The sequence below is a fragment of the Mytilus trossulus genome, chromosome 1 (assembly GCF_036588685.1).
Source record: "Mytilus trossulus isolate FHL-02 chromosome 1, PNRI_Mtr1.1.1.hap1, whole genome shotgun sequence".
Lineage (NCBI taxonomy): Eukaryota > Metazoa > Mollusca > Bivalvia > Mytilida > Mytilidae > Mytilus > Mytilus trossulus.
This window is the reverse complement of record NC_086373.1, coordinates 91949868-91960162: the sequence shown is the minus strand read 5'-3', so window position 1 is coordinate 91960162 and position 10295 is coordinate 91949868. Positions and strand designations below refer to the sequence as shown.

General features: G+C 32.9%; 1 long non-coding RNA gene across 1 annotated transcript; it reads right to left on the bottom strand.

Moving 5' to 3' along the window:
* Positions 1-7108: 7108 nt before the first annotated feature.
* On the bottom strand, positions 7109-9013 carry LOC134711185 (uncharacterized). Its single transcript, XR_010106148.1, has 3 exons — positions 8914-9013; positions 8294-8375; positions 7109-7870 (listed from the first exon to the last, which is right to left on the bottom strand). It is a non-coding gene; the product is annotated as an uncharacterized LOC134711185 (long non-coding RNA).
* Positions 9014-10295: the final 1282 nt, after the last annotated feature.

The following is a 10295-nucleotide window of genomic DNA, read 5'->3' as shown; positions in this document are numbered from 1 at the left end:
CCATGACCTTGTGCAATTCCAAATTACAGGTATCGACAGATTGTAGATACATGCATGTGTATATTTATATAACATACTAGTAATATTAAGTTTGCTTTTAATTTACTAATAACTGACAGAATCAATATCTATACCAATAAAAACAATAATCAATGATCTTATTACAGTGTTGAATTGGTAACTCTTTAGAATAAGTTTATTTAAAGGAGCGATAAGATTACAAGGATCATTTATAAATTTCCGGGTACGGTTAACAACATTTCCGTAAAAATGAGAATGTGCTATCCCTTTTGAAATAAGTTTTCTACAGGTACATCCAAACTTCAAAACCAAATCTTCATATCTATGGAAAAATTTAGGAAAGGTTTTGAGTAATTTATTTTATCGATATCCCTGGTTTACTAGTTATACATAGATTGCGTTCGTTGAAATAAAAAACGTCACAACAGACACGGGCATTGCGAACGAGCTGTGAAATATAAACACCGTAAGATGGTGCAGAAGAACATCACCATCTAAAAATGGAAAATTAACAATAGGGAACGAAAAATCGACCAATGTGTCGTAAATTTTAGTGTGGAGTTTCCCGTTTATAACCGAATTAAATCTTAATCCAGGAAAGGACATATATAACCGTATAAATTTGATTTATTTAAAGTAAGTTCCTTGGGTAAATTTCCGTAGTATTTTGAAAAAAATATTGATTATTTAACGAAAAAATATCATCAAGATAACAGTGAGTGTTGTTGAATTTATCAATTAAATGCAATTTCCACGGGTTTTTACCGAGTCAGGAATATGGCAGTTGTTGTCCATTCGTTTTTGATGCGTTTTGTTATTTGATTTAGCCATGTGATAATGGACTTTCCGAATTGATTTTCCTCTAAGTTCAGTATTTTTGTGATTTTACTTTTTGCTGAGTTTAGTCATAAACTGTGATTCGCAACAGTACAAGTCTGCTATTAAAGGCACGTTTTTTACAATTAGTGCCCATGGGGATACCTACAACCTGTCGATAAACTTAGTTGCCGAAACGTGTATAAACACGGTGGGTATGGTTGTCCTGCGAGATAACGTACTGTGCTGGTGATTCGGTCCTGACGGGTGCTGGTGGGTCCTGACGGGTGCTGGTGGGTCCTGATTCTGTGCTGGTGGGTTTGTTTACATTGTATCAGAACGGCAATAAAACGACCGTATTGTTGCTAAATTTTTCTCTGATGCGTCATAAGTACCACGCAAAGTATATTACAACAATATTATATTGAAAAAGTCGTGCAAGTTCGTTAAACGGAATTGTCCTGTCACTGTGCTGGTGATAAGAACAACGGTCCTGGTTCTGTGCTCCTATGTCCTGGTTCTGTGCCTTTATATTTTAGTTAAAAGTGTCATATTTTATATCATTGATGCTGTACTGTTATTGTTTAATTAACTGTTGTCTACTTTCTTGAAATTGACATTGTTGTGAATCTGTTTACTGTTATTATAAGAGAAAAAATACCCCTATTTTTTTAATTTATTTTTTAAATTAACTGTAATCTTATTTATTGGCCTGTTAATGGAATCCTTCTTGTCCCCTTTTAAGATAAGAAAATATGTTAACGTTTTTCGGGATTACGATCATTTTGCAAGATCATGAAAATACGTTGTAATTTAAACAATACTGATATAAAGTATATGATGTGGTTTGTTTGTTGTCAATGGACACATTTCCATAAGAAACCAAAGGAAGTATGTGTTAACAACCATACGTCATCGTACGACCTTCAACAATAACCCATAAAATAAAAATGTCTTTGGCAGCTTAAAACACATTTTTTTTAACAATTGAGTGCTGACTATAAGAATGACAAATAGTATTGCGGATTTGTTTGTTTGTTTGTTGTTGTTTTTTTTTTTTTGGGGGGGGGGGGGGGGGGGGTAGGGGATAAGTTAGAGCGAGGTTACAGTGAAAATTTTAAGCTTGGAATAGTTTCCCGTAAGATTTAAAGTTGTATTTTAAAAGTAAAATGTATCTTATAGCTATTAAGAATCACTTGCTGTATCTGTAAGATTTTTTCAACATATATTTTTTGTCTGAACGGTTATCAGGTATTTTTTTTTCGAAAGTTCGATATAACATTAAAAAAATGCACTATTTTATGAAAGGGCAGACTAGAATATGTCAGAGAATGAAGACGAGATAACCTAGAGAACACAAACAAAACTAAGATTTCTTATATTATATTATATTACAAAAAACTGTCTTTATTTCAACTGGTTATCAACCCGAATCGTTATAAGATCATATATAAGCTCACCTGTGTCGAGGGGTCGTGTGAGGTTCATGTATTGTCCTGGCGTCCGCAATTACAAAAAGATCTTTTCTGAAATTACTTGACCAAATGTTACCAAATGATTTTTCAAGAGTGAATCTAGGAAAAACAATATTCATCAACAAACATGACCACTGTCTGTTAAAGTGTATTCGAGTTTTTAGTTGTAGCCGATTCCATTGAGTATGTGAGCAAAGGTAATATCTTAGGTTAGCTTTCTTGTAAGCTAAACCGTAAATTCATTGTTAAGGTATATTACCCTCCTTTCGAAGTAGCCTTGTCCTACAGACAGAAAGATGTGTCATTTGTCGGACTAGTCTACTCTTAAAGTAGGGTAGTTTACATAACATAACAATGACATTTCTGTTCAGCAAGCAAGATAACAAAAGATATTCCCTTTGTCTACACACTCATTGAAATCGGCGTTAATATTGCAAAAGTTCAAGCAATTGGCGCAAAACTTACCGAGTAAAAAAATCAAAAGGCCGATGTCTATCTACCTTGCACATTTCAGAAAAATTCAGATCAGATAACGAAACTGGGTCCAGCAACATTTGTAGGCAATTTAAGATTTTGACCTTCACAGTTTCTATTCACCACAAAAATTCTTATTTTAAATACAAAAATACCAGTTGCAGCCTTTTGTTATTTGTTGATATATGTATACGGATAAAGTTATGAAACGCAGCAGGGTCACCAGGGTGAGGAGTCCATGTCATCCTGAAATAAATGCTTAGCATAGATTTAGAAAGCGACTGATAATCATTACATTAGAAAAACTTTCTTCTTTTCGACTTTTTTCGAACAAATAGACACATAAAATGAATAATATAGTATTGTGGAATTTTTAACTTGACGTGTTCAATTCATTGGTTATACCTGTACTAGGATAACAATCCTGTCAAGTATGAGCTGGGTAAAATATTTCAGTAAAGAAGCTGGAAATGTGAAAGTTTACGTGCGTCAGTTGCAACAGCATTCGAACAGCTAACATGCCTCGTTAGGTGGAAGCTAAACAGTCCACGAACATTTGATTTGAAACCTTTATTCGTTTAAACAAAGTTATTGAGATTTTGTTGAGGATTTAACCATCTACAACAACAAGATTTTTTTCTTAGAATTTACAGCTCTTCTATAAATATATGCAAAGCAAACCATTGATTAAATTGCTTGCTATGATTGTTTGGATGTTAGTAAACGACAGGTGAGTAGTCTGTTTACTACATGTATATACTAGAATGTGTTTGGACAATAAACATTAACTTCAATTCCTGCCAGTTTGTATTTGTCCAATCAAATTAATCCCAGTATGTATTGAAACTCCGCCTCCCTATTGTTTGAAAACATCCAAGCAAACATAGCAAGCAAGTCAACCAAAGTTTTGTTTGCATGCTTTTAAAGAAGAGCTGTTCTATATAATGCAAAGAAGCGTTTAAGTCTTTTGCCAAAAATACTATCAATTTCTTTTTGTCCTATGTAATCTTCCGTACCATTTCCTTCCATTCATGATTATTAAATTGAAGTGTAAAATATTTTCTGGTACCTTCTTTATTCCTTTATAAGTCTTATGCAAACATAATTATGACAATAACTGTTGTGAGCACAAGATTCACTGCACACTTTTAAAGTTCTGCTTCATCAAACATGAAAATGTGAACTCAAGTTTTGAGACTTTTTTTAATCGACACGATTTGGATTTTTGTATATGAGAACATGGTTTATCTATTAGTTGAAAATGCGACTTAGAACTCGCTTTCAGGATGTTCAGTACCTGCGAGCATTCGTTGTTCAATAATGTGTGTCTTTGTGTTATTACTTTGCTGTGTTGGTACACCACTATAACAATGAAGGAGGAAATGACTCGGCAGGGTTGTTTGGGTGGAAGTGGGGAGGGGAATGCAGAGCGCTAACAAACAAGTCTATGCGGCATGGGCTTTGATCATTGTTGAAGCCTCAATGTAAGGGGCATTTACTATCTTTATAAAACTATTTTTATTTTAGATACTATAAATTGTTATCTGATATTGGACGAAAGATGTTGCCCTTTTATGTAATTATGTAATACAAGTTACGATCATTTGAAAACACATATTAAACAGCCAAAATGGATGCACAAGAGCTAAAAAAGGAGTCATAGATCCTAATGACAACAATTATCTGCCCAATTTTATTGATTTTGTAACATTTGTTTCAAATATGACCAACTTCTTATCCAAAATCACCAGCACCGTATCAGCCCCCACCAGCACAATGACAGGACCCACCAGCACAGTATCAGGACATGAATAAATTGAGAAAATGCTAAATTTCAATGTTTTTTTCACAAAATAGTTTTGTCGTGTGGATTGCTGTATAGAAAGCGGACTCTATGAGCATTTTTGTTTTATTTTTTCAGTTCTCGATTTTCTGAAAATGAGCATTTTTGTGTTACGCTTACTGAAACAGTTTAGAGGGTCAACTTTTAAAAGGTTTACATATGAACCCAAAAGAAACAAAATTGAAAAATCTCAACCGTTTTCTTCCATTTTTTATGAGTGAAAACGTCAAAAATCATCATTTTCGTCTTTGTTTACATTTTTTCATTGATCACCAGCACCCGTCAGGACCGAATCACCAGCACAGTACGTTCTCTCGCAGGACAACCATACCCACCGTGATAAATATTATCAAGGAGAAAATAACAGCTTTAATCATCTCATCACACCTCCATTATGTATATCTAACATATTTACCTTTCTCATTAAAGAAGAAGGCTTTAAATGAGTTCCAGCAAATATATTATGGGCTCTTAAATAGTAGTAAATAAACTTGTTAAAAGCACTGAAAGATTAGTTGTAAAACACTTACTAGAGGCCGAGATAAAACGATATTTAATTTTTTTTGTGTAGTGTAGATAGCCAATATATAGCAGGGACCTTCAAATGTTCAGAAGAACCTTGTAGTATTTACGGAATGCCACCACCAAACTTTTATTTTCAAAGAAAAATCAAGAATTCACCAACGTTCCAACTTACTGAATTTCAAAGAAAAATGAAATTTGAAACAAACATAAACTTTAAGCTACCTAAAGAAATTTGTCCTGCAGGACTGACTTTAAATAAAACTAACAATGAACAATGCCCGTTCGTGGATATTGATATCTGTATCCTAAACGGAAAAATCAAATCAAATCAAATCAAATCAAATCAAGTTTATTGTACAAAAACCAAAATTTTAGAGAAAAGAGATGAATTTTGATTTCCTACTATTAATTATGCGTTTTTAGATGGTGACGTTCGTTATTTATCTATTTTTAGATGGTGACGATCCTTTGTCATCATCTTATGGTGTTTATATATCTCAACTTGTTCGATTCGCTCGTGTTTGTAACATCGTATTTGATTTTAACGAAACTCTCTGTATTACTGAATAATTATTTCAACAGTGTTTTCGATATTACAAACTAGTCAAAACATTTACCACTATTCGAAAGTCATAAATTGATTAAGTAAAAAAGAAATCCGGGTTACTAAGTAAAACTGAGGGAAACACCTCAACTATAAGAGTAAAACTGCGAAACAACAGAAACACTGAAGTGCAACAAAAAAAAAACGACAATGCGACACACACAAAAACAAACAATAAGATAACAACCATTTTCCTAACTTGGTACAGGACATTTTAAAAAAAAAATGATGGATTGAACTTGGTTTTGTGGCTAACCAAACCTCATACTTTTATTATAAAACCATTTCTTCCCATAATATGGGTAATGTTCTTCTAATATATATCGTATAATGGTATGATACAAAACCACTAACGGGGCGGAATGTGATTGATTTCAATATAATGAAAACACAATATCTCAATCAGTTTACTTGAGGTCTGGAGCTGGCATGTCAGTTACTACTAGTAATCTCTTGTTAATTTATGTATCATTGTCCTTTTGCTTAATTTCATTTGTTACTTTTCTGAAATCTAACTCGGAATTCTTTTAACTTTATGTTTACTGTGCGTTTTGATGTTTGTTTGCTTATCCTCCATTAGCTAGAGGTATCAGGGGATGATTGGAGATGTTTCCAGTGTATGCTATCTTTTTTTACGATTTTATATATTAAACATTTGATGAGTTATTGCTTGTTAGAAGAAAGAAAAGAAATAGACAAAGATACCAAAAGGACATTTAAAAAATATAACTCGTAGAATAGCTGGCAAAGCCATTGCAAAATATAAAAACACCCCAAAAAATTACAGTCTACCAACCACTACATAGAAAGTTAGGACTGACCATCACAAACCCAAGCAAAAACTGTGTGTGATCTCCAATGCTCCCTAGGGGTACATATACTTTTATCATGTCTCGCAAGAGTCATCCGTCGTGTTGCTCAGCCGAAGTATAAGTTTACATTCGTACATGACGGGGTTTTGGTTACAACAATTGGAACATAGTTGTAGTCATCTGGACCATTTAGACATTCAACAAGAGTGGATTTCATCTTTAACATTTTGAACCCTTACCTGTAAGACTGTAAATAACTGTATATAATGCAAAACCAAAAAAAATGCAATATTGATTATGTGGAGAGTTGTTTCATTGGCACTCACACCATATCTTCATATAACTATATAAGAATAACTACAATTTTTTTTTACATATTTTATCGACATGAAATAAATATAAGTAAAACAGTAATCGCCAAGCCAATGTCTGATAACATACTAAAAAAAAAATCAATAAAAGGGAGATAACTTCTAAAGGGGATGATGAAATCCTACAAAAGTTCATCTGGTAAAAGTTCACGATGAGGTCTATCAATGATCCATATTTGGTCTTGATAACTTCAACAGAAAGGGGATGAGGCCTTGTCAAACAAATGTTGGAAGAAAAAAAAGAAAAAGAAAAAAAAACATTAGAAAAACAATAAGGTCTTTCCTCACGTAGGGGAAAGACCTTAAAAATATAACTATTCAAGGCACTATTAATATGAACACAAACTGGTATCAATTATAATTGTCAAAGCGTAGTTCTATTAGAAGGAATACAGACGCTCCGAGAAGTAGGATGCCGCCAATAAGGTCAAGGAAGAGTAATGCCATGAGACAATAACTATTTCTTTTGTACTTGAACTTTTCACTCTTACAACATAGTTGCCAAATTGTAACTCCAAAATGAAGTAATGCTTCCAAGATTGCATATGCTGCTTTCGCATATTGTACATAGGAAATAAGATCAGATGAAATACTTGCTACCCATATAGCCAATATAATTTGGGGGATATCTTCAAGCCATGTTGATATAAATGACATCGTTATTGAGTACGTTAAATGTGAGTAATTCTTCTTAGAATCATAGTATATAGCTACAAGTTGAAGTATAAAAGTAAGAGTTCCTACAATCGCAAATGCAAGGATCAAATATTTCAGTTCATCATTTCTCTGTATTTTTTCTTGGTCCGTTTTATTTACTTCAACGAAAAAGTCCCAGTCTAGACCAAGGTCAATCAATTCCATAAGAATCAGTCCGGTTATGAAGAACACTCTTTTACATGTGCATCCCATTGTTGACAAGAATATTTAATCTGAAATTAAATAATAGAATCTTTATTATAACAGTTATCAATAATATCATTGAACAAAAAATAAACTGTTAAATTGGCAGCAAACAGGTTATTTTTTTTTTATCTTGAGAGATTTGTCAGTTTTGTTTGACCCAACACGTGCTATGCATGTTTTCCAGTCATATCAAGAACCACAACTGTCAATGGTCAATCGGCAAAGATCTAATTTCAAAATCATCACTTGAAATATTTTTTTTTTCAAAAGTACCCGATAAAATGTATTTAAGTCAGTACTCATTTGTCTTCCTCTGTTTTATACTCAGTCTGTTTTACACGAAGTTTATTAGTCTTTTATACGGATGAACATTTCACAAAATACTAATAACATATCTCAGGCGTATATTATAGATGAATTATGATATGAATAAAATTTAAAATTCTTACCGCAGTTCAGAGTAGTCGTTGCACAATGATAACACTTTCTTATATTGGAGATCTATATATAGAGTCGGTTATACCAATCGTTCTAAATATAGAAAGAAAATTATCAGTTATTGCATTGAATTTTCTGAAAATTAGTTAATATAATGATGCATTTCTATTAGAATAATGATCAGTTTCACACACTCTATGCATGATACAGAATTACTTCATAATTTGATACCTGAAAATATACTCTTTCTTACTAAGACGATAAATCATTTTTTGAATTTTTGACAGAAATATTTATTTGTTCATTCTAGCCCCAAATTTGGATTTTGTTTATACATGTTATAGACAGGGTTGCTTTTGAAATTCTCCAGTCCAACAGGAAAAAAAACTGGCGTTCGATTTGCTAGGGCTTTCTTACAATTTGACGAAAGTTACGATCGAACATGAACAAGTTGAAAAGAGAATTGCATTACATTCCTGTGATAACAGTTAGATGTTGTGTTTTACGCAATAAAACGACATTCTGTTCTGAATCAAATGTACATGTGTTTAACAATATTAAAGCATATATAAAAATACAACTTGAATTCACTATACACGATCTAGTAAAATATAGTTTGAAATTCACTTACGTCTCATACGTTGCTAATGTATAACCACAATAACACATTGTTTCGGGTATTGATGAATCATTTCATTTTTAATGTGTTGTTATGTTATACGTGAAATAAGATACTCAACCACAAATCAGATTTATTATAAGTGACTCAGCAAATTGTCAACAATTTTGTGATTATTTTTTTTTCACATTTGTTTAAATGTTATAAATCGCAATTCTGTAAACATAGACAATGCAATTTCCCATAGAAAAGCCCTTTGTTACTAATACCATGTAATACTGTGACACTTTGACTATGATGTTTCGTGAAATTTAAATCCCAGAACGGAAAGTTAGTATTTTTAACATGTATAAACCCTGAACTTCTAAGCGTTAAAACTTGTACATAAATGCTATACTACCCTTACCTCCACTTTTGGAATTCCTAAGAATTAAATTTTTGACTTTTGACGCTAACAGGTTTTTCTATACTGGTATCATTCCAAAGTGATGTCTCTACGAGTTGAAACACAGAGAGCATATCAGGGAAACAATACCAGAGTACGTTAACAAATTAGCATATCTATGAAGATTACACTCTGTAAAGTTTACACTCTGTAAAGTTTACACTCTTACATGTATAAGCGGTGTTGATTTACGATTCCTATCATCGTACTTTCTTGGGTTTTAAGATTCTTTTTTAAGAATCGCTAGTAATTTAACCCCGTCAATTTCTTTTATTATAATTTTATAGGTTTGGATTTTTTTTTGGAGGGAGGGGGGGGGGTACATTAGAAATAAACAGTGTTGCTCAAAGTCACCACCGACTAGATGTCTCCCAGTAGAACTTCGCACTACCGAGTGAGACAATTATTGCTATTGTCGTTAGTATTATTGATCAGATTGTGTCGTATTCGAGGTATTTGTCATATCTATAGTGACAAGGGGATACCTGCCATTTTTAACGACATCGTGTCCATATATAATGAAATCCGTTTCAGACCCCTTTTGTAATGGTGACGTCCAAGTGATTATTCTGATAATTCTTCGTAATTTCATCTATTTTATTGGTAATGAGCGGATGATGTCATCGGGGACAAAATGTCCACCACCAAAGACATGGACCCAACGGTTGTAAAAGAAAATCCAAAGATACCAAAGTGATTGTGTTTGAAGCAGATATTCTTCTAATGAACAATCAACTCGTGACGGTGTTCGCAAACTATTTTGAAGGGGTAATTTTAACTTCACCACTTAAAACTCTTTGTTTAATAGCTTCTGTAAAAAGACGTATTCTTCTATCATGGACATCATGATAGGAAACGCAAACTCTGGAATATATAACCGAGAGACATATACTCTTTGATTACTAGCTTCTTTGTTAGAAGTATTTTTCTGTCGAGGACATCATGATAG